At 45.6% G+C, this 23394-nt stretch overlaps 1 protein-coding gene across 2 annotated transcripts in view; it reads left to right on the top strand.

Moving 5' to 3' along the window:
- ZCCHC7 (zinc finger CCHC-type containing 7) overlaps positions 1 to 23394 on the top strand; it is a 90418-nt gene that overhangs the window by 7815 nt on the left and 59209 nt on the right. The window lies entirely within an intron of this gene.

The raw sequence follows: 23394 nt of genomic DNA, 5'->3' as shown, positions 1-23394 counted from the left end.
CTCAGGAAGCCTTGCCTTTGCCTTCTCCTCTGGAACTGCCAGTGACTGCACATCGGACTGACCTCCTATGCCAGTGCTGTGGTGTTTAGTGTCCAGCTTGCTTCCCGTGGAAAACGGAACTGAAACAAGAGCAGTCCTGCGGCGGTGAGAGCAGCCGGTTGTGTCAGTCATTTGATGAGTCTGTCTTCACATCTGAGCCCTTGAACAGAGATGCTGAGCTCCCACTGCATCAGAAGCAGCTCCTTAAGGGAAGGAACTGAGCATATCTCACTCTGTTCACTCCCCTACACCTCACTTGCCCAACCTGCTCTTGTCTAACAACCTTATTATTTTAATATTCCCTGTAAACAAATAATGCTGTCCTTGTACCTCTAGTGCTCAGCAAGTCTTTCCCCCTGCAGCTCTCCAGCTCCAGTTTCCAGTATCTGCTGTGAAGGAAAGAGATGTCATGTGGCTGTGGGACATGAGCTCTGGGTCCTGGTGGCAGATCAAGGTTTACCTTCTGGTCCTCACCTGGCATCCTCTGTGTCTATGGCTGGTCCACGAGCACCAGTGTTCCATGCACAGATGGGAGTCTTCCCTCCCCTCTGCCCTGCTTCCTTCCCAATGGTTTTAGGTGCTTTTCAGGTTTTGGTTTTGCTTGTCTAATACCACCCTAAACCACAGCATATTTTTGCTTGTACTTCTGTAAAATTCCTGTTTTCCCCGCCAAAAGGCAGGACCAGGTACCTGTGTGTTCCCACCTGTCACTGGTGGTTTTCCTGGCGTGACTGTCAGAAAACTGCCTGATGGCTGCTGTGCTTACAGGGTCCTACCTTCTTCACAGGGTGTTTCAAAAATGGGTAAATCAGCAAATCTAGGTTTGTGGTATAATCTACACTCTATTTTTTTTTTTTTTTGAGGAGTCCATAATAAAGTGTGCAAAAAGAACCATAACAAACTGTGCCGTGCACTACTGCAGAGAATTCATTTTCAGTGTCAGAGTTTCCATGTCTTTGGAGGGGTGTTCTCCCCTCCCACCCTTCTCTCCGCTTTGCAGCAAGAGTTTATATGATAAGAACGTTAATCTCCTGTAGTTGGAAGTCTTTCATCCATTTCTTCATTAAAACCTTCCTTTTAACATATTTCTTCTTCCATGAATAGCTGCAATCCTAATCTCTCCTTTTTTTTTTTTTTTTTTTTTTTTTGGAAAGACAGCTTTCAGAGCTGCAGCATTGATGTCCGGCCACTAAGGGGTACAAAAAGCAATTTATCTTCTCTCTGTTATATCCTTTGCCTTCCTGGCCCCTTTCTCAGAGACTGGGTGTGAATATGATTGCACACTGGGCTTGGCAAGTTTGTGGTGTGTGGCTGCTTCTGACTCCAAAGAACACTTGTAAAATGAAAAGGAGAAAAAAAGGCGTGTGTTTGAACATTTAATGAATGAAAACATAACAATATGCCTGAAATGGAAAAGAAAATTAATTTGAAAGCATTTAATTTTTGCCTCTTCCCTAAGAAATAATGAAGTCTTCTATTTAGTGGCAGCAACTGCAGCTTACAGAGTCAGAATGGAAATAGTGGTGTCCGATAAATTTAACTTAATTTTTATCTCTGTCAGAAAGGAAATGCCCTTTGTGAACTATCAGTGTTTGGAATGGCTTCCTCTAGACATTGACCTTAAATTTATTTTAACTGTGGGGCACTGCAAAATGACTACAAAATCTGACCACATCTGTATTTCTTTTCTCTGTGCTCTATTATTCAAATCCCTCAGTTTGTTTCTAAATGGTGAAAAGGTGTAAGCTTGGAACAAAATACAATGAGTCGTTCTTTGCTTCTTTTCCCTGACAGCTGCTTTTGAATGTGGCCTTTGCATTATACAGTATGTTTTAGTTCTGGAGTCTTGTGATTTGTAGCAACAACCTATTTTTTTCCTACAAAAATGACTACCATAAGTTTTTAATTTTTCTAGGCCAGATAAGTGCTCTGTAAAGAGTCCCATTTCCCTCTGCTTATTGGATACCCAAGTTGTGGAATCACTGGGTTCAATCTCAAACAAAGTTGCTTTCAGAAGTAAAAAGATTTCCAGGTGGAAATTTCTTCAACAATGAAAATATTTTTATTGTTAATACCTAGACACATTGCCATTAACATGTAGAGGTGTGTGCTGCATTTCTTAAAAGCAGCAGGATTCCCTGGTGTGATCCATGCGCCAGCCTCAGTTGCCACCCCAGGCAGGGATTTATGCCGTGGTACTTGGTGGTGGCTCGTCCAGGCTGCTGCTCTGGGGGCCACACGCGGTGGCCGTGGCCACGTCCCCGCTCCAGGGGTGGCCTCAGCCCCCCGTGACTCTGCCTGGAGCAGCGTGGGCTCCAGGAGCCTCTCAGGCCAGCTGATAGAAGAGCACACAGGAAAGCTGTCTGGCTCTAAAATCAGTGTTTTTAGCAGCAGGCTGTGCTGGCAGCCGTGCTGGCGTGGCTGGCCAGCTGTGCCCGTGGCGAGTGCCACCCGGGAGCTGCCCCGGGCAGGCACAGAGGGGCTGCAGAGCAGGGGGAGGCTGTGGTGTCCTGGCCACCCACGGCAGCACAGAGCTGCTGCTGTCACTCCCCCTGCCCGCACAGCCAGCCCGGGGCTGGGGCTGGTTCCCCTTCCCTCCTTGGAGGCAGGGACAGAGCACTGCTGGGTTGCACCACTGCCTGGGCAGCACAGTCCCTTCCCATGTGCTGCTGAACCCCCTTGTGGGCTTCTTCTCCCAGAACTGCACTGTGCTGAGCGCCATGATTTGTGGGGGTTTTCCTGTGGTTTGGGGGGTTTTCTTCCTCACTTGCGTTTGCTGGAACCCTGCCGTCATGGAAATGTGGTGGGAGTGGTTTGTGCATGGATTCCTGCAGCAGAACGCACCCCGGAGCGGGAGCCAGCAGTGGGAATCCACCTACCCCTTGGAAGATACAACACATGCATATGGATATTTTGATTAAAGAAAAAAATCTTAATCTTCTTCACCGTGTTATGTGGATACACTCGAATCTCTTGATTATTTAAGAAAAAAAAATTAATAAAACTAATAAAGTTCCTTTGCAAATCCAAAGAGATCGAGGCTAAGCACATCCTGCAACCTGAGCAGCCCCTTGTATCTGTTCAGATTCCGTCACTGCTGTGGACCTGGCTCTCATTTAAATTTCCTCTGGCTTGGGATTGCTGACTAGGTTTTCTGCAAGAGTGCCCATGCTTACATGGTCATATATTCTGTGTGAATTTTTTTTCAATTTTCCCACCTTTTTTTTCCTCTCTTTTGGTGATAGTTCTAAGGGGATTTCCCCCCCTCTTCTGTTATCAGTTTGATAGTTTGATCTTTCTTCCTTGTCCCTATTTCTTTGTGTTTCTTACAGGCAATAACAAACTCTCATACGCAACTGAATTTTTGAACACTGATGGGAAACTGATGTAATGCTTTTGAATGAGAAGTTCTAGGTGTTTAAGCAATTATAAAGTGCAGTAGAGACTATACTGGATACAAAGGACATAGGGAAAAAGTAAAGTTTGAGGTGAGCTGCCAGGCGTAGGTGCCAGGTATAGGGGGACAGAAATCTGACCCTGCCCCCTGCAGCACCACTGCAGTGATGCTGACCACGAGGCAGGGCTGTGTGGTCACTCCTTTCACTTTAAGTCTGGAGGAAATGCAGAAGTAGCTCCTCGGGCTGCTGCAGCACTTGTGCGTGGTCAAGTACATGCATGCCTGTGGCACAGGCTGGCAAGGCCTGGGGTGATGGCAGTGGTGGTCTTTATACCCTGCTAATGTATATAATTGGTATTTCCGGAGCTCATCCTGGTGGGTGCTGTGTGTTGCTGTGGCTGTGTCCCACACGCAGCAGCCCTGCTCCCACAGCCTTTGCCAGGGCAGAATTGTGACAGCAGGGGACAAGCTGGTGAGCGTGGATGTGCACACTCCAGCTCCTCTGCTCAGGGCCCCCAGCACTCCCTGCAGAATGTCCCACCAGCATGACAGTCTTGGTAATAGTGGAATTTGGGTTTAAGCTGTTTCTTTTTACCTGGCAATGTTTAGCTGTGGTAAGGTTTCCCACCTGCCAGGCTCAGCCTCTTCCCCTCTGCGGTGGTGGTGTTTGACTGCTTTTCCTCTACAGCTTTTGCTAACGTCTCTGATTTCACATCATATGTGACATTCCCAGCTATCCAGAATGTGTTCTGTCACACAATGACATTAGCAGTGAGGAAGGAAGAAAATTAGAGCTCTCTGTCCAGTCCTGGATGTTTGTTGGTGGATATGGACTGCCATGGGTAACGTGTCTCCCGTGCACTGCTGAGAGCCACGTGGGCAGAACCAGCTGTAGAGGTGTTTCTGTCGGCAGGCTGGTGTGGTTTGGCACTGGTTTGGTGTACTCTGCCATCAGTTTGGTGCTGGTTCTGCATGTTCCTCTGCTGCCTTTGCACAGCCTCAGGTGTGACATGGTGATTGGTGTTCCTTTGTTCACACTTTTGAGGTGGGGGTGAGGGGAATGCCCTCAGAGAGCCTGAGTAGGCCCATTGGAGACAGCAGGTTCCAGTGACAGTCACAAAAGCACCTCTTTGCCCTAAGTGGGCCGATTTCTCTGCACTTTGCTGTCCTGCATTGTGCTGTGTGTGTGGTTGTGGTGTGCCTGTCCTTACTCTGAGCCCCTGAGGCAGCAGGAACAGCCAGGCATCCTCAGGACAAGTCTTCCTCCATCAACTCCTTTAAAACCTCAGCAGCCAGGCGGCGAGGGGGGAGCATGGGGGAAGCTGCCAGATGCTCTTTTCGGTCTCTTTTTGAAACTCTCTGTGCATGGTGGAACACCAGAGCCGGCTGTACTCTGCTGGAGCGGGGGCAGTGAGGCGGCGGGTGTGCTCCAGCCCGGTGCTGGCCGTCCCTGCCTCGTGCTGCACTGCCCTTCCAAAGGTAAGACACCCGGCCTGGAACCGTGTCATGTGCTCCTGGGACTTTACCTGGGGGACCCTCCCTCCCCTGGAGGCAGGGATGCGGGGCTGGCTCCCCGCGAGGCGCGCACGCGTGTGAGCGCAGGCACACGGGCGTGCTGGTGTGGCTGTGTTTGTAGCTCTGTGTGTTGGGCGTTTCCACCTGCCTTACGGTGCCATGGCCGGTCTTGGCAGAGAAGCCTGGAGCGGGGAAAGGTGCCAGCTTTGGCCAGAAATGTCAGTGGTGTCCCGTAACACGCCCATGAGAGGGGCAGCAGCCTGCCCAGCCCTGGGGTCCGTGTCAGGGGCTTCAGCCAGTGACAGCCCAGCACAAAACTGAGCTGTCCCCTCAGGCTGGCTCCCAGCACACAGGCAAAGCTGGCATCGTGTGTGCTTCAGGCTGAGTGGGTGCGTGCTGAGGGGATGTCCTCACTGGATTTTTAATTATTGTAACTTTTTTTTGAATAAAAAGAGCAGAGAACAGATCCCTCTAACAAATCCGTGTCAGCAGTTGGAGCAGAGGGACAGTTCAGGTGGTGTGTGTGTGTCTCACGTGGTGGATCCGTGTCATGTGTTTGTGTGACTGAGATTTTCAGATAGCAAGCCCAAGTGTGTAAAACACACTCTTTTGTTAAAAACGAAGCGTAGAAGCCGAGCTTTGGTCACTCACTTGTGATTTTTGTAGTAGGGAGTTTTTTCATTTTGAGGAGCAGCTTGGTGCAGGTGAAACACTGCCGTTTTTATTGTCATTTCCCTAAAAATGGAGTGATGTAGTAGTGGTGGCTGAAGGTCACAGTCCTTTGTGTTTTGCTGTGGTTTCTCTTACAGGATGTGGTGAGTGGGCCCCAAAGGCTGCCGCCGCCAGGGGCCATCGGTGCTGTCACGGCATCTGGAGGCAGCAGGGAGCCAGCAGGGAGCCGTGGCCGCAGCCCCGGGTCAGGAGGGCCCTTACAAACCACCCTGCTCATCTCCCTGCCAGGGCACCTGCCACCACACCAGGCTGCTCAGTTACCTATCACCTACCCTTTTGCTGGGCCAGCCTTGAGTCGCTAGAAGAAAAATTCTTACCTTGCAAAACAACAGCAAAAGCATTCTTGGAAATGCAAATGACTTGTTTTTGAGGTGTCAGTGATGTGATTTTATGTTTTTAAACACAAATGACATGTTTGTGACGTATGTCAGTGATGTAATTTTTTTTTTTCTTTTTTTTGCGGCACACACATGCAATCTCCAAAGGACAAAAGATGAAAACCATTTTTCCCTTTTATAGAAATGCACATTTGAAAATAATTTCCCAATGAACTCAAATAATTACAAGGAGCACATAGAATTTTAAGTTTGAAAGCTTGACTAATCCTGAGTGGCTTTGTGAAGCTTGAAATCTGCAGGAATTTGAAGGAGAAAGCAGGCTCTTTAGGAACTGAATTCTTCACAAAAGAAAATTTTTCTGGTCCTACTTTATTTTAGTGTTGTACGAAAGGATGAGAATTTATAAGGGTTAACTTCATTGAGACTATTTCTTTCTAGTTTGGCAAATACCTGATCTCTTCTCCATCAGTAAGTCTGAGACCATTTTTCAGTCAATGTTCTTTCATTGCCACTCCGGTTTTTGTCTTATAGGGAAGAGACTCACTCAAAAAATAGATATAAATGGAAAACATGCCCCAAAGTCCTGGTCAGTGCTTCAGAAAGTGTTCAGATGCAAGAACAGATTATTCAGGTGTTGCTCTTCTATCCTGTAGTTGCTCTGAGAATTTAAGCCTGCAAAGGGAACAACTGGGCAGGTGGGATGTGCAGGTGAGGTTTAATATATCCAATTGGTTGTTTTATTTTTTAATGTTATATTTACCATCCACAAGGAAAACATGAAAACTACTGTTAAATGTCAGTTCATTCAAGGACACACAAGAGCATTAAAAATGCTCTTCCAGCCTGAATGGAGGATTTAGACAGCCAGTGAGTTCTTTTCAGTTTGTTTTCTAACATTTAGCTTTGTTCTTGTAATTTCAAAATTTGTTAATGAAACAACATGCTACATGAGGCACAATTCTGTACAAAACAAATGAAAAATTGGAGTCATCAAACAATTCCTATCCAAGAAAAGAAAAAACCAAAAGTAAGAAAATCAAAATGACATCGAAGATTCAGTATCAGGCTGTTTTCACCCAGCCCCACACTAAAAATTCTGAGTTTAATTATTGACCAATGTCAACATTTAATACACAATTAATAGAGAAATATCTTTAGTATTTACACAAATAGTAGTGTTAACACAGATCTTCAAAATAATACTTCATTGTATCTTTCCAGAAGCAATTATGCTACCTGTGTGCCTTTGATCTCTGTACACTCAAATTTTATTTAAAAAAATTAATCCCTGTATATTTATTTACAGCAAAATCTTTGCTATTATGCATATAGTATCTCTAATTGCACAAATGTTAAATGTTCTAAATTACATTTGTTGCTTCTTCTTTGGTTTGACTCTCCCACTCCTATTTGGTTATTTTGTTTTGTTGTGTTGGGGTAGTTTTTTTGTTTGGTGGTTTGATTTTTTTTTTTTTTTTTTTTTTTTTTTTTTTTTTAGTTTGGGTGGGTTTTTTTGTGTTTTTTTTTTTTTTTTTCTTTTTTTTTGGGGGGTTGGGGTTTTTTTTGTTTGTTTTTTTCTTTTTTTTTTTTTTTTGGAGAGAAATTCCTTAAAATACATGATGACTTAAAAACACTAAATAAGTTGGAAGGAAAAACAGGAAAAATCCTTGTTTCACCACAAGTTGGGAAAAGCCAGTAATGATGACTTTTTTCCTTTAACAGAAAGGTCTCGCTTTCCTTCTGTTTGGGAGTTTTGGCAACAAGTAATAATGAGTAATTCACAAAGACTTTGGCACGAGTTGCTTTGGAAACTGAAAAATTACTGGTGTCTCACATATCTGCTCTGTACTGGAGAAGTTAAACTTTTGTGTCTTTTCAGTGCAGTCACAGGATCTGTGTTAGGAAATATGTTTTATTGCTGAAGTGTGGTCTCGGGATAGGTGCTCTTTTCATTTTGATACTGCCACATTTCGTCCTGGGCTTGAAGATGAATCCTCAGTCCCGGGAAAGGAGAGTGGCAGAAGTTGTGCTGGGGCTCTGCGTGTGTCCCACAGAGACAGAGTCAGTCCTGCTGCCCCGTCCCAAGGCTTATTTCTAATCCTGAAGGAGGCAGAACACTGCTGGGGTTTCTCTGGTGTGCTCTTCTTTTTTCTCTCTACTTTTCCTGATTAAAAATTTATTCACCTCTTTCAAATTCAGCCAGTGAGTTACGGTATCATCCAAAGTGCATTAAATGCCCTCTCCCCACCTTGCCAAAAGGTGTATAATTCTACCTTCAAGAGTTCAAATTACACTCCTTGGCCTTTTTGCTCTGTCCCCAAAGTAATCCCCTGACATAGTTTCAAATAACAGGGAGCTCATCTTTGGAATTATGCAGGTAATACCTTTGGTGGCACATGTGATAGTTTGAAAGATACTGTCAGGTTATTATTTAATTGGAATACTGGCAATGTCATATTTTTAAATTATTCATGCTTTTTGAAAACTATGGTGAAGACTAGAAAGCAGCCAGCTGTGTAGTAGCCTTAAAATGTACATTGATTATGACAGTTTAAAAAAAAAAAAAAAAAAAGAAAAAAAAAAGAAAAAACAAAAACCAAACCAAAACAAAAAAAAACCCCAAAATCACACCAAAGAAGGAAGATGAAAGAAAACAGTTATTAAATGCCATTTTGCAGGCGTGAGTTATTTCCCATGGCTGATTAAAGAGCATCTCCTGAATTGCGTTGCTTGAGGATGTTCAGTGTCAGCAAATTTGAGGGTTTGTGATGTTTAGGGCTTATTGCATGTGTGGGTTGCTAAAGTGTCATGCCTAAGGACAAAAGTGTGCAATTATAAAGACATCTAAATTTCACACCTTTGTAAAACTAAACTGCTGAATTTCCTGACAAAAACCATTCCAGCTCAGCCTCGGGTTTTGAGCACAAGAGGTCCTGGATGTGGCAAGGATCTCACACGTATGGAAGAGCAGAAATCCAGCTCAGTCTTAGAAAAGCAGGGTATTTGGCTGGGACCTCTGATTCCTAAACAAAGCTGACCCTGCAGTGCACGGAATCCCTGCAGGGCAGGTGACCCAGAGGATGGCATTACCTCGGGAATTAACATCCCACAGCACAGGGCATCCCCAGTGCAGCAGAGACTCCTGCAGAGGCTGCGCGGCGCTTCAGCCTTTGAAAAGAGGAAATGCACTACCCAGGAGGCAAATTTTCAAGTAAACTCTGACAGAAATGTGTTGGTTTTGCTCACATTTTTTAACTAGACGCACTTTGAGTGTGCATTTGGCTGTGTGTGAGCGAGGGAGATGCTGAGGGTTTGGCGTGTGTGCCTGTGGAGGCAGGCAGGGAGGGAGGGGATGCTGCCCGGTGCAGGGGACAGCAGGCACAGCCGGATTCAGGGCTCCTGCCCGGCCCAGCCAAGTGGGGAGGCTCTGTTCCAGCCGGGAGCTGTGCAGGCAGCCGGCAGAGGGGACTGCAGGGGCCTGCAGAGCCGGCTCCGGGGCAGGAGGCAGCGGCGCTCCCGGCTGTGCTGCGGCCCCTGGCGCTCAGCTCGCCGCGCCGGCCCGCCGCGGAAACAGTGGTGGCTCATCCGATGGCTAGGAAAGGAAAATCTGCTTGTTTAATACCAGGGCTTCCTTAGTTCTAGCCAAGACACATAACACACACTGCTAAATAGCTGGTTCTATTTTTTTAAATCAGGAGAACGATAGTAAAACTTTCAAAAGCTTTTAATAGCAAGGATGTTCTCACTGAGAAACTAACTCCAGTAAGAGAAATTACAAAGGCTAAACCTTATTTCTGGCACTTAATTTCTCCTTTGCAGTGCGTTCTGATGAGGCCCACGCAGTCAGAGCCTCGGGCAGGATGTGCTCCTGGCAGTGCTCACCTGCTCTGTGAGCCAGCGTGTTGTCATGATCCCACCAGGTGTGTGCTGACACAGGTGTGCTCATGATGTGGTGCAGGTGGCCACCTGAGGAGCAGTCATTTTCAGGTGTTCATTGTCCCGTGGGTCTGAGGCCTCCTCTTGGCTTCTGTTACTGCTGCAAGAGGAAAATGTAGTGCACGAAGGAGATTTTAGTGCATGTCCATTTTCTTTCATTTTGGCTATCGCTTCTGGAATCCTGGCTGCCCCTCCCTGCTTGAGGTAGGTCAGTACAAGTAAGAGACACACGTATAATTTACAATTACAACAGTTTCTTGTGGGTCTAATGATAGCTCAGACTATAAAATTAATGACTTGAGTGAAGTTCTTCCTATTTCTTTCTATATTGCAGAGATCTCCTTAAACCAAATAAATTTGTCGGATTTGCGAGGTAAAAGTCCTGTACGGCTCTTTGCAGAAAGAAATAATAGTGCTGAAGTGATGTTCTTTCAGCCCTTGCATAGCTGTGAGGTCAAAGCAGACAAACACGGTACAAAACTGTCCTCCAAAATACTAGAAAAATATTTCCTGGTGCATTACTGTAATTGAGCATGGATTCTGGAAGCTAAAAGTCTTAATTATTATTAGTTTCCTGTCTTCACTATGGCAGATTTCCTTTAATTTAAAAGCCAACAAGGAAAAAAAAAAAAAGATAGTTCTTTTCTTAACTAACTCGTGAATTTTGCTAGTAGTTGCTTCAGTTTGAGGTTACTCAAAGTGCTGTTCTGTTCCATCATTAATGTGTCACTGAGAGCTGTGCTGTTTTCAGTATTAATATCCTGATTTTGGGAAGAAACCAATTTTAAGACACAGTAAATGCAAAGGACATTGGGATAGATGCAAAATTTAATTTATGCATTATTTTGATGCTTGCAAATGTGTTGAAGACTGGAAAATAATTGCTTATCTTTTTAAGGGAATTTTTAGTTTTCTTGAATATGTGACCTTACATCTGAATTTTAAACTTGATAGCATTTCAATGCTTTTGCAATAATTCTGGATAACTCTTGTTTCCTTTAAAAGGGAAATTATGTGCAAGAATAACCTTTAAGTATAGTTACTAAGTTGAAGAATCAAGTATTTGGACGTTAAGCAGGGCATTTTTTATAGCGAGTACTTATCTCTAGTAATGTTACATTAGTTGTAAAGAATATATTACAACGTATCATTGGAAGTTACTCCTGAAGAATTTTAAAATAAATGTTACTACATAGTACACCTTGTCTCAAATGCAGATATTTTTCAGGACTTGGTTCTCGAAGCTGCCTGGGTGGGACGGAGATTGATACATCTTGCCTGGTTGAGACCTGTGATGTTGTTGTGTAGGTTAATGTTTTTTTAAACCCTGAGGGGAAAAAAAACCAGAGGAACAAACAAAACCCACACAGACAACTAGCGCTAAAGAAGTAAAAAAGTACTTAGAACAATAAAACCCAATGTTAAAATTGCCCAGGCATTTAATTAATAATCTGAGCAGTGTGCAGTGAATGCACACTGAGAACAGCAGGGAGGTTTTTGTTCGGCAGAACACTCACACGTGCTTGGCCTCAGTTGCTGACCTGTGTCCTCTAGATCCAGGGCTGTGGCTCACCTGGCTACACCTGTCTCCAGGGTGAGAATGGGCATGTCACTGCAGCAAGGAGCACTTCAGGGCACTCTGGGAGTGCAATCGCTGGAAGAGAGCATGGCCGTGGGGCACTTTTAAAAAATGGGAATATTTGCTCTACATTTCACCCTGCTGCAACCCCACAGCCCTGCCAGAGCCTTGGTACTGCCATGCCCTGGGGAATGGCACCACAGGTGTTCTGTGTGACGACCTGGGATGGCCACGTGAGTTGGCACAGGCCTGGGGAGGTTTTAATTTTTCACAGAGTCACAGACTGCTTTGGGTCAGAAGGGATCTTAGAGCCCATCCTGCTCCACCTCCTGCCATAGCAGGGACACCTTCCACTGTCCCAGGTGCTCCAGCCTGGCCTTGGGCACTGCCAGGGATCCAGGGGCAGCCACAGCTGCCAGGACCTCACCACACTGACAGGAAATAATTTCTTCCCAATGTCCCGTCTAACCCAGCCTTCTATCAGTGTGAAGCTGTTTTTGATGTCCTGTTCTAAATTGTAACCTATTGTTTGTTTAAAGCTTTGTGGGAGGGGTCTAGTGAAATATCTAGTGAAATATCAAACTCCTCCAAACAGCCTTTCCCAGCCCGGTGACAGCGAGGCATGCTGGCATTGTGGCTGTTCCACACCAGGCAGCACTGCAGCCTGGGCCAGGATGCTTCCTTTTCCACATTTCCTGAATTGTGAATAAAGCCTGGAACGTGGTATGCTACCAATAATGTTTGTTTTCCTCTGGCTGCTTGGTATACTTAATATAGACTGGTATTAGTGAAATCAGGATCTGTATTGTAACGTGTCTTTTTTTTTTTTTTTCAAATAATTTCTCTAACAGGTGGACATATACTGCCTTAACTCCTTAAGATACATAAGCAGAGTTCTTTTCAAAATTTGGGTAGAACCCTTTCACCTGGCCAGTGAAGAGCTACTTTCCTCACTTAAGAAAAATAATATTTTTACCAACTTTTCAGCAGCAGTTGAAAGATATGTAAATACTGTGCTCCTTTGACTGTATTAGTACGTAAAGAGGCTCCAGAAGAGCTGGAGAGGCACTTTGTGTGAGGACCTGGCGTGGCAGTACCAGTTGAAATGGCTTCCCACTGCCACAGGGCAGGGCTGGATGGGAGATTGGGAATTAGGAATTGTTCCCTGGCAGGCTGGGCAGGCCCTGGCACAGCTGGGGCTGCCCCTGGATCCCTGGCAGTGCCCAAGGCCAGGCTGGAGCACCTGGGACAGTGGGAGGTGCCCCTGGCGTGGCAGGTGGGGCTGGCTCAGATCTGGGGTCTCTGCACACCCCGAGCAGTGTGTGGTCGGGGGCTGCTGTGCCCGGGGCTCGTGGCACACCTGGGCACACCTGGCCCCGTGTGGCGCCGGCAGCAGCGCGGGCTCCGTGCAGGTGTGGGTCAGTGCAGCACTGGCACCACTGCCACCAGGGCACAGTGCACCAGGGGGGAACCACAGCACCTGGAGAGTTTTTGATTGTTAAAAGCTGTGGCAGTCTCCAAACTGTTTAAAACATAGCAATGTAAAACAACTGTGTTTTTTAAAACCAGCATTGGCTTTCCTTAACTGTCAGCCCAGATACACCATGCTAAAGTAACCATTAAACTTTTTGTTCCTATAGAAATAATTGTTTAGCAAATACAATATTATATGAAAATATATTGTTTATTGAATTCCTGGAGGGAAAATGGGAGAAATTAATGAAGGAAAAATTACTCATAATAATCTTAATATGTGGCACCTGGGGTTTGGGTGCAAAGGACAGCACAGGGGTGCAAAAAGGCATGGGAGCTTAGAGCTTTAATAATTGACAGTCCTCCAGATGTCTGCTGTCAGTTTGTGCTCATTGTGATGTAAAAAAAAAATGTAGATATGCATAATTTATCAATGCCATGCACAAGACTATATGGATCTCATTTTAAAATTAAGACGAAAGATTCTCGTTTCTGACACTTCTATGTAAAGAAATATTTTAGGGTGTCCCTCTCAAGGGTAGGAGCTGAAATCTGTATTTCATCTATTTAGACAAGTGCTGCTTTTACTACAGCAGTGTTTGCACAAATAAATGTATTACCAGTGAAGCCCTGAGTCTGGACATTGGTTACCGCTGGTTTAGTGGTGAGCCCAGGTGTGGAGAAGTTGGGTGGTGGGGCCCAGCATGTCTGTGGGAGCTGGAAAATGCACTGGCAGAAAAATCACACTGTTTATTCCCGAAGATATTTCAGATTTCTTGGTGGTCTTCCCTTTTATTTTATCATGGGAGAAATACAGGAGGGTTTTCATGCTGTGCCTTGATCTCAGCGTATCTGGACACGCAACTTAGATGAGCATGAAGCAGAGAGGAGTAACCTGTGTAAATCTGTATTGGCATCTTTGTAGGAAAGAGGTGGAGCTTATTTTTTTTCCCCTGTCACTGTTAATGGTGTGTTCCTTAAATATGATGGATTTATGAATATGTTGAACATGTCTTTCCTTTTTTTGTCTTATTTCCGTGCTCCTCACTTGCAGGTGCAATGGCTGAACAATGAGCCGTGTGGTGTGACAGGTAAATTTCACAATTTACCTGCTGTAATGGTGTGCTCTACGCTGCTGTTCAATCATCTCAGAATTTTACTTGCCTGATTAGTTGAGTGCAGCAGATTTTCAATTTAAATGTAACTTCATCTGCTTGATTAAAAATGTAACAGAACATTATCTGTTGCAAATAAATTTCAGAGGAAAAGATGATTTTGCCTGTTTAAAAATAACATCTGTTTATATTGGCTGGGAGCAGATGATTAATACCTCTCTAATTTCGAGGTTTACCAGTCCAGCTCACCTGTCTCTTTGCATGGGTAGCTGAAATTGATGGCTGTCGGGTATAAACATTTACCTGTTGATGTTTATTTGATGGATTTCTTTCTTAAGGATAATATAGAATCCCATCATTGGGCATTCATTTATTTGCTGCTCATCAAGATGATTGACAGTTTTGCCAGCAACATAGAAAAAGGCTTTCCTCCCTGGCACGCACCGGAGAAATTCTCTCCGGAGCGATAAGTGCCTTGCCGGGGAGGACAGATTTCCCAGATATTCGTTACCCGTGTTTATTTTGGTGAGCTGAGGGGAGGCAGTGGCTGGTGCTGGTGGGACGTGGCGGGTGCTGGGTGTCTGGCAGACATGCCCAGCTGCTCCTCCAGGGCTGGTGGCTTGTTCAAGCCGCACACATCCCCAGGGCAGCTCCTCTGGCTGGGGCACTCCGGGCCGGCGCAGGGCTCTGCACAGGTGCTGCTGTGAGCCCCAACAGACAGGGACCCGCGGTGGGGCCCCCGTCCCTCTGTGCGGGAGCACCACAGCTGCTGATCCCTGGCCACCATCAGCCAGTGCACAAAGGATGTCAGCTGCTCCAGTCCCGGCCATCCCCAGCAGGTTCCAGCCCCTGCTCTGTGCCCGCTCCTCAGCGAGCCCCTGCAGCCTGCCAGCCCCGCCGTCCCACAGCCTGGTGCTCCTGCTTCCCGGGGCAGTCCTGGGCTGTGCCAGCTGCAGCCCCAAGGGTGGGAGCAGTGCCAGCTCCCTGTAGGTCTGGTGGGTGAGCAGGGTGGAGAGCAGGGTCGGGGCAGCACCGCCGATGCTGGGAGCTGCTCTGCAGCCTGTTGCAAAGCTGCGCCCACCCCTGCACGGGGTTGTGTCCCTGTATTCCTACTGCTTTCTCCAGGTTTGTTTTTTTTAATCCAGAAATTAGATGTTATAGAAAGGTCTACAGTCTCTTCATCTCGCTCATCTCCTAAAGCTATGAAGAAATAATTATTTCTGTGAGAGATCAAGCTGTGTTTAAATTCAATTCATATTAAGGTAGCCAAGGAAAATGCTGTAAAAGTCTTGTCTTGTCTTTAAGTGAAACCAAACTGTGCACACTTGGGTCACCCTGACACAGCATCCAGGGACAGGGCCTGCAGCTCCCAGTTCTCAGCCATTTTGCGTGGCTGGATTCCAAACCATGGTGGGTGTGCTGTGCAGCTTACAGCCAAGGCTACTGCTGAAGAAAGTAAATACAGCAGTGATCCACGCTTTCCTCATGTTCATGCCTGGTTTTTGTCCCAGGCTAAGCAGTAATGCTTTTTTTCCCATTTATTCTTTCTGAGACTGGGTATTCCCAGCCTTTCACGACCCCTTTACATTGTTCCCACAGCATAAAGTGACAACAGCTCAGCAAGGGGACTGAAACTCTGGTGTCAATGTCTGTCTGTGGCTGGCAATGCCCTCCCCACATAATTCTCAGTGTCAAGTGGAGCCTCCCTTCCTCACAAACCAGATGGGATGCACAGGTTACCTGTGGAGTTATACTTTTTTCCTGCTTCTGTAACACTTTGGAAAACTTGCATCAAAATTTCGGTTATTTAGCAGTGGTTTTTAAATTGTCAAATACACATATCAAAATGAGTCTTATTACCAGTTTGATTCTCCTGTCTCTGAAGTTGGCATCAAAAACAATTCTCCCTTGCCAGCTGCGGTGTCTCCCTCAAACACACCTCACTTTCAGACAAATACAGTCCTGAATTAGGAGAGCAGCCCTTTGTGTTCAGCTTTTCCTTTGGCATGTTTCAGGAATTTTTGGTGTATGTTATTACACATGTGAATCATATAATTCCCCTCTATATGTAGGTTTGTTAACATACAGCCTTGATACCACCAGAGGCTTCTGTGTTTGTCAGCTCGAGACATGAATGTCTTTTACTGGGCACCTCTGTGAACATAGCAAATCACGTCCACTTTGGAGAAAAACCCTTTCTTTTTGAATTGCCATTTGTTTTGTATTGTTTTGCCCTCTGTATAGTAAATACAGAGGAGTTCTATGTGCTGGGCATGTAAATAAACCTGTTAGGTTTGGGGGTTTTTAGTATAGTCTATTTCTCTTTATTATATATGAGTGAAAGGGTTATTGTATTTTCAGATCTAGAAGCTCAAGACTAATCCAGGCTGCGTGGAAAACAAGGGGGTGTACTTCAGAGGATTTGCTGGAGTTGGGCTATTGTTGGTCTCAAAACACAGCCTCAATGGGCCTAGATGACCTCATCTTTTGCTGCCCACTAATCCACCACCTCCATTTTCACCGTATCTCAGAAAAGTTTATTTAAGGAGACTTGCAGTGGAATAATAGCTGATGCTTTGCATAAGTCATAAAGTCAAAGTTAAACAAGTACATCTGTGTTGTACATTGTGTACTGAACACTGAAGGAAAAAACCTTCAAAATTCGCCACTGGACTAGATTTTTATAATAATGCTTTAATGTTACAGGCTGACATGAAAACATAAAGCGGCCTCATGCAGTCCATAACCACTGCTTGTGTTTAGCATCTGTGGTTCAGTTGTCAGCTTCTGAAAAGCAGGTACTTTGAGCCAATGCTAGGAGAACAGGAACTGTCTTTGAGTGGGCATCCCATTCCTTGTGTGCTCATGCCTCTGCCCCAGCCCTGGAAGTGTTCAAGGCTGGGGCATGGAGCAGTCTGATCTAGTGCAAGGTGTCCATGTCCGTGACAGGGAGGTTGGATTGGAGGGACTTTAAGGTCTCTCCCAACCCAATCCACTCCATGATTTCTGGTTTCTGTGGTCCCTGAATCTGCCACTCATGTCAGAGCCCTCCAGACCCATGTCACAGCTGTGACTGGGCATGACCAGGTTGTTCCTCAGGTGTGGATTCTGTCATTGCAGCTGCAGCCAGCAGCTGAAGTTGTCTGTGGTACTGTGAAATGCCATCTCTCTCTAAGGATAATTGAAAAGTATGATTTTACCACCCATTGTAATTGGAAGCTTCCGCTTCCAATTTGTGCCACAAAGAAGAAATGCTCTGCAGAGGTCCATCCTTTTATTTTTTTCAAGGAGCTGGAATCTAGCAATGTTCTATATAAAGCTGTCAGTAAGAGCTGACTGTTAAAGAGAAAAAAGGCAAAGAAGACCGGCAAAAGTATTTTCTTGGTCCTACCTCCAGTTATTGTTTGGGTGGCTAGTAGGCAAGAGATGTGTGGGATGCAGTTATTTGGCAGGTCACAGAACCAAAAAATAGGACTTGGAGGTTAGAAGGCTGAATCTGATCCCCCAATCTGTGAGTCATACCACCTGTAGCCATTGCACTGGCAGCTGGACCATGACCTATCAGTGTTTTCATTCTGCTGGAAATGTCCATGTGGCTCTGCCTTGTGCCTGCTGTGGCTCCATCCCCTGCCTCTCAGGAAATCCCAGACTTGCTTTGCTGCTGGCACCCCTTTCCCCATCTCTGCTTCCTTCCCTCACCATCTTCATGCCCTTCTTGCCCCACCTTTGGCTCCAGCTGGAGGATCAGGTCCAGGTGCCCAGGCAGTGGTGTGGCTGTGCTGCACGGAGCCCATCCGCAGGTGAGAGGGTGCAAACGGTGCCCTAACGCCTGTGTGGCACTGAGTTCTGTCAGCTGCCTGTTGGAACCCAGGGCAAGGGGGATATCCCCCTGTCTGCCCTGGGCTGCTCTGACTCCTAGGAAAACACTGACTTTGACCCTCATTCGTGGAGAAGGCCTCCTGAGCCTCAAGGTAAACTAGAGACCACAAAAGTGTGATAGATTGTACAGAGTAGTTTAGTGTGTCACATGGGTGAGAAGTTTAGGTTTTATGATTTTTAGCATATTGTAGATGGGTACAAGATGAAGGATACAGGATGTTTTCTCGACTTCCTTTCTTCTTTCTTCTTCTTCTTCCTTCTTCTTCCTTGACTTTGGGTGGTATCTTGTAATTGGGCAGAAAAATCCGCATTGTGGGCCCTTAGGGGTCAGTTATTGGGTTAGAAAGGGAAATAATCTAGGTGTCACTCTTTAATTGGGTAGTTTAGTTTTTGATTAGATTTAAAAGACCTTGCACAAGGTTGTTAGCAGTTTTTGTGCTGTTTTCATACATGCAAGGTCTGGGTGCAGACAGTGTGCTGAAGTTTTGATAACGTAACAATAAAACAAGAACCTGAAGACAGAAAAAGTCCTGTGCATCTGCTTTTCCTGACAAAGAACTGCTTCAGGAGGGTTCCCCCCTGCCAGGGGAGCCCTCAGGGAGTTGCCCACAAACTCACAGCTGCCTGTCCTCTGCAGAGGGGCTGGGCAGATGGGCTGGGCAGGAGCTGGAGCTGGCAGTCCAGCCGGACGCAGGCACAGCTGGCTGTGCCCCTGCTGTCCACTCTGGTCCTGCTGCTCCCATCAGCAGCTCAGGGAGCCTCTGTGCTGGTGGCTGCTCATGTCCCCTCTCCCAGAACCCGGCAGCCACGTGCAGTGGTGTATTGTAAACACAGGTGGACCCGGTGGGAAGAAATGATGGTGTCTGACTCTAGCTCAGAAGGCTGAATGATTTCTTTATTAGAACTATGCTATAATACATTCATATACTATATAAATGAGATACTAAAACTACAAACCTACTTTTCTAACTCCCATATCTAACTAAATCACAACTCATGACCCTCTCTGAGAGTGCAGCCACAGGTGGGCTGGATTGGCCACCAGGCTCAAACAATCCTCACCAGAATCCAACCAAGCAATCACCCCAGGTAAACAATTCTCCAAGCACATTCCACATGGGAAAAACAAGGAGCAGAAATAGAAATAGTTTTCTCTTTCTTTCCTCTGTGCTGCTGTATGAAAAAATGCTGAGAGAAAGAAGAATGTGCCTGCCACAGTGGTGGTCTGGGAATGCCCCCGTTGGCCTGCTGGAAGAGATGGTGGCTGGCTGGGGTTTGCAGCGCTGGTCCCTCGTGGTGGTGCCCAGCTCTGTGTCTTACTGCCAGGGGCACTCACAGCATCCTCCTCACAGTGTGGGGAGGATGGAGGCAGCTACCTGGGGACAAACCAGGATAACAGTCTGGCAGCAGCAAAATTGCACTCTCTGTGGAGAAACGCTGAGTTCCTTGGCCTCTCAGAAGAAAAATATAAATCTGAAACATATGGAGTTAAGGAATTTGAGATGAATTTGTTAATTCTCACATTCTGGTCATCTTCTTGCTGACACAATGGTGCCAGGTCCTTCAAACTCCTGAAAGCTGTGATGATAGGAACTTATACACTGATTTTATACCTTGAATTACAGTGTAGAGGGCAAGGGGAGCACAATTCATCACTGCATAACTCAGTTATGATAGGCCTTGTTAAAATGTCACTTACCAAGTGCTTTTCCACTGATTTCCACTGATTTGCCTTTTTTTAAAATCCACATCAGTAGTATTACAGTAAATGTTTATGTAGTTTAAATTTCTTTATCTGAGCATGCTTACCTGAACACCCAAGGTAAGAAGGAATGTGCTGCAATAACAGGTAGCAGTAGATGGCTGTATATACCCTTTTGTTGTTTTGCAGTTTGGATCTGGCAATGGGATGTTTTCTTCTTGCAGTTTGCATTATTTACTTCTGGTTTTACCAATACTAATGCATGTTGGCAACTAGAAAAGCAATTGCAGTCTTATCGTCTGTTTGAAAGCAATTTTACTTACTTTTTGTAAACAATTTTATTTGTAAAACAATTTTATTAGTGAAGTAACTTTACTATGATTTTATAATCCCTTGCTTATGAAGCAGCATAAGATCCCCTACAGATATACTGTAGATATACTGTAGATACACTATATTCAGAGGTGATGATTTTTACTGCTTAAGGTTTGTTTGCGCAGTCAGGGTGAAATTATTCCCAAAAAAAATTATGGGGTTTGGTAAACATGGTTCTTCAGACAAAATTACACTTTTTCTGCTGTTGATCCGAAAGTTGCCCAGGTGACACCAGTGGGGCTCTGTGGCTCCACAGATTTTTCATTAGTTTCCATGTTATTTACAGGACATCAGGAAAACTTTCACATCTGTAGCAAAAAAAAAGATATTCCTCAAACTCCAACTTCCCCCATGTTGAGTGACCATGACAAAGTTATTTTTTTTTCCCGTTTCACACATCAGTGCTGTGCTCAGCCCTCACATTGGCTGGTCCACACTGACAGGCCACGGGCCCTGGGAAGGCTGCAGCCAGCCAGGATGGGGCTGGGCAGGCAGTGCTGGGGATGGTGGACACTTGGCTGCCCCTTGCCATCCTTGGGATGCCTGCTGTGGCCAGTCCCCCCTCAAATGAGTGGGCAGGGAGCACAGGAGGGGCTCTGGGCTTCCTTCAGGGCCCATCAGAGCAGCCACCTCCTCTGCACTCCTTGCTGCTGTGCCAGGTGTGTGTGGGAGCCCGAGACACTAAAAATGAGGTGGATGAGAACTCCTTTATCTGAGACCAGTGTTTCCAGGGGAATGCATTCCCAGGACAAAGAGCATGTGATGTGTGTAATAGCTACAGGAACTGGATTGTCATCAACTTTCTACCCAAACTAGTGTAATTCTTCTGCGCAGCATAAATGGTGTTAGAAAATGTAAAGTTCATTAGCAAGCTGTGTATTTTTTATCCACTTGCATGTAATTTAGAGATTATATAGTGTAATAGGATTTATAACATTATGCTGTTTAATCTTTATGGTGCTGCACACATGTTAAGCACAGCTAGCAGGATGCAGCACTTGCCTTCAACATACAACAACAAGCAACACATGCTGATCTGCAGAACTCTTGTTTCTTTTATCAGCATTAATGAAAATAAAGAGCTGTAAGCGCTGTACAACACGAATCCAGTGGATTCGCCATCTCACTGTGGAGGATGGGGTGGTGCTGGTTTGAGGAAAATTTCTGTTAGACGTGGAGGGTGTTTGTATTTCCATGTCAGAAAACTGCTGTGCTTGAGGATGTGTTTTGAAAAGTGACCTAGAAAGTGGCATGCTAGCTAGAGAAAAGATGGTAATTTTCTTGTACCTGAGGAGTTAAAATTCTGCAACTATCTTGTGGTATACAAAGCTCTAAGCTAAATTTGGGAATAGGCAATTTCTCCTTTACAATCTGGAGGCACAGGAAAAGCAAATGCCCAGAAATATCAGAACGACCACTGGAAGCAGAGGGTGCTGTGACAGACACTGCAGCACTTTTAATGGGTGTTAAAACCTTATTCCAAGTCAAGTGGACTTGGACTTTGACCCTTCCTCAGTGCAGAATGCTTCTGGGCACTCCTTTATCGTCCCATGCTTTCTAAAATACATCCTTCTAGTCTGCTTTTTAACCCTAAAATATCACACAAAGGTAAGGCTTCTGCAGAATCTAATTTTACATGGGATTCAGAATGACACTGACCCTGCCCCAAAATAGGCACTTTCCAGTAGTCCTAATTTGGGCCTCCCTTGTTTCTGGCTGGGTGCAGGGGGCTGTGCCCCTCTTTCCTGTGACTGGTCAGAGATGTCCAACATGCCAGGTGCTCTTGCCAGGCATTTCTTGTCCTTCACAGAATCCTGAGGACATTTACTTTGTGGTGAGTTGTAGTCACTGGCAGCAGGTGAGGAGGACGAGGTGGTGCTTTGTCTGTCAGTGGTGTGTTGGGTAACAGGAAGGGACACCTTCCACTCCTCTGGTGGTTCTGCTCTGTCAAGTTCAGCACAAGCCATAGGTTGTAGTGACACACCTTTACCTGATAACAGCTGTGTGCTGGACTGAACCTGGTTGTTAAACTGTTAAAAATTCCACGGTAACAGGAGAAATGTGACTTGTGTCCACATTCTGTCATCACTGTATTTTCATAAAACCTGATCAGGCATTACACCCTCAAAGGCTGTAATTTTACACCAATTTTGAGAGACAGTGCTGATTTTCCCCCTGTTTAAGTCTGCATTGAACAATCATGAAAGAGGTGCTGGTCTTCTGAAGTACAGAATATTTTAGAAGGAGGGATGAGAGATTAGAATTTCTGTGTTGATGACAAGATGTGTCTTGTGAAAGAGGAAACAGAGTTTCAACATTAATCCAGTGTAAGTTATGATGAGCCAGGAAGTAGTGATCCCCTGGTCTTTGCCTGCACCAAGAGCTGGTGCTCCCTTCAAACAGAGAAAAGAAGCAGAACCAGGCCTTTTTGTGAAGCAGAAGAAATTAGAGAAATGCAGAGGCTGGGGATAACTTTTCCAGTTCTTCCAGAGCCCAGTATGGTTTATAGCTCCTGAGTTTTTCCTTTGCTAAAAAAGCCACTGCATAATATATTTGTCAAAAGCACCAGATGTCAAATGCCTGCCTTGCAAAGAACCAAACCAGAGCCATTTCTGCCCCAAAATGTGCTGCAGAGCACTGGTGTTTGTGGTGGCAGGACAGGGCCACCGTGTCACCCCTCAGCATGGATGTGGCCCCGCTGCCCGGGGTTGTCGGAGCCCAGCTCATCCCTCTGGCTGCCCTGGCTGGCTCCAGACCCTTGCAGGGGGCTCAGGGACCTTGGCACCAAGTCAAAACCACCTGTGGCTTCGATTTCAGCCCGTGGAAAAAGCTGCCAACTCTGTGTGAGGAATTACAAGCCAAGAGGGTTTGAGTAGTGTGGTATTTGAATTAACACAGGGTGGAAAAGTAGAATTTTGGGATTTTTAGAATGGGGTTCAAGAGGGTACAAGATGGAGAAATTTGGGCGTGTCCTGATCTTCTTTTCCTTTGTCTTGTCCTCCATGTCCTGGTGTGATGGTGACACTTTTCTATTGGCTCAAGGTAGAGATTCACAGTCTAACATGGAATGGGTGATGGGAGTTTGTAATAAATTGTAAACATAGTATATGTAACTTTTGATACAAAAGGTAAACACTGCCCAACAAGGCAGGGGAGAATGCCATGGCCTCCTTGCTAGCCAGAGCTCGGCAGGTCGGAGGAAGAATGTTATAAACAAGGAGAAACAAACAATCTTGAAAACTCAGCCTCACGCATTCCAGACCTCTTCTTTGGCTGCCGGGCTGGGGAACAGGGACTTGTACGATTTTGGGGTC

The sequence above is a fragment of the Vidua chalybeata genome, chromosome Z (genome assembly GCF_026979565.1).
Source record: "Vidua chalybeata isolate OUT-0048 chromosome Z, bVidCha1 merged haplotype, whole genome shotgun sequence".
NCBI classification, from domain to species: Eukaryota; Metazoa; Chordata; class Aves; order Passeriformes; family Viduidae; genus Vidua; species Vidua chalybeata.
This window is presented reverse-complemented; position numbering and strand designations above follow the sequence as displayed.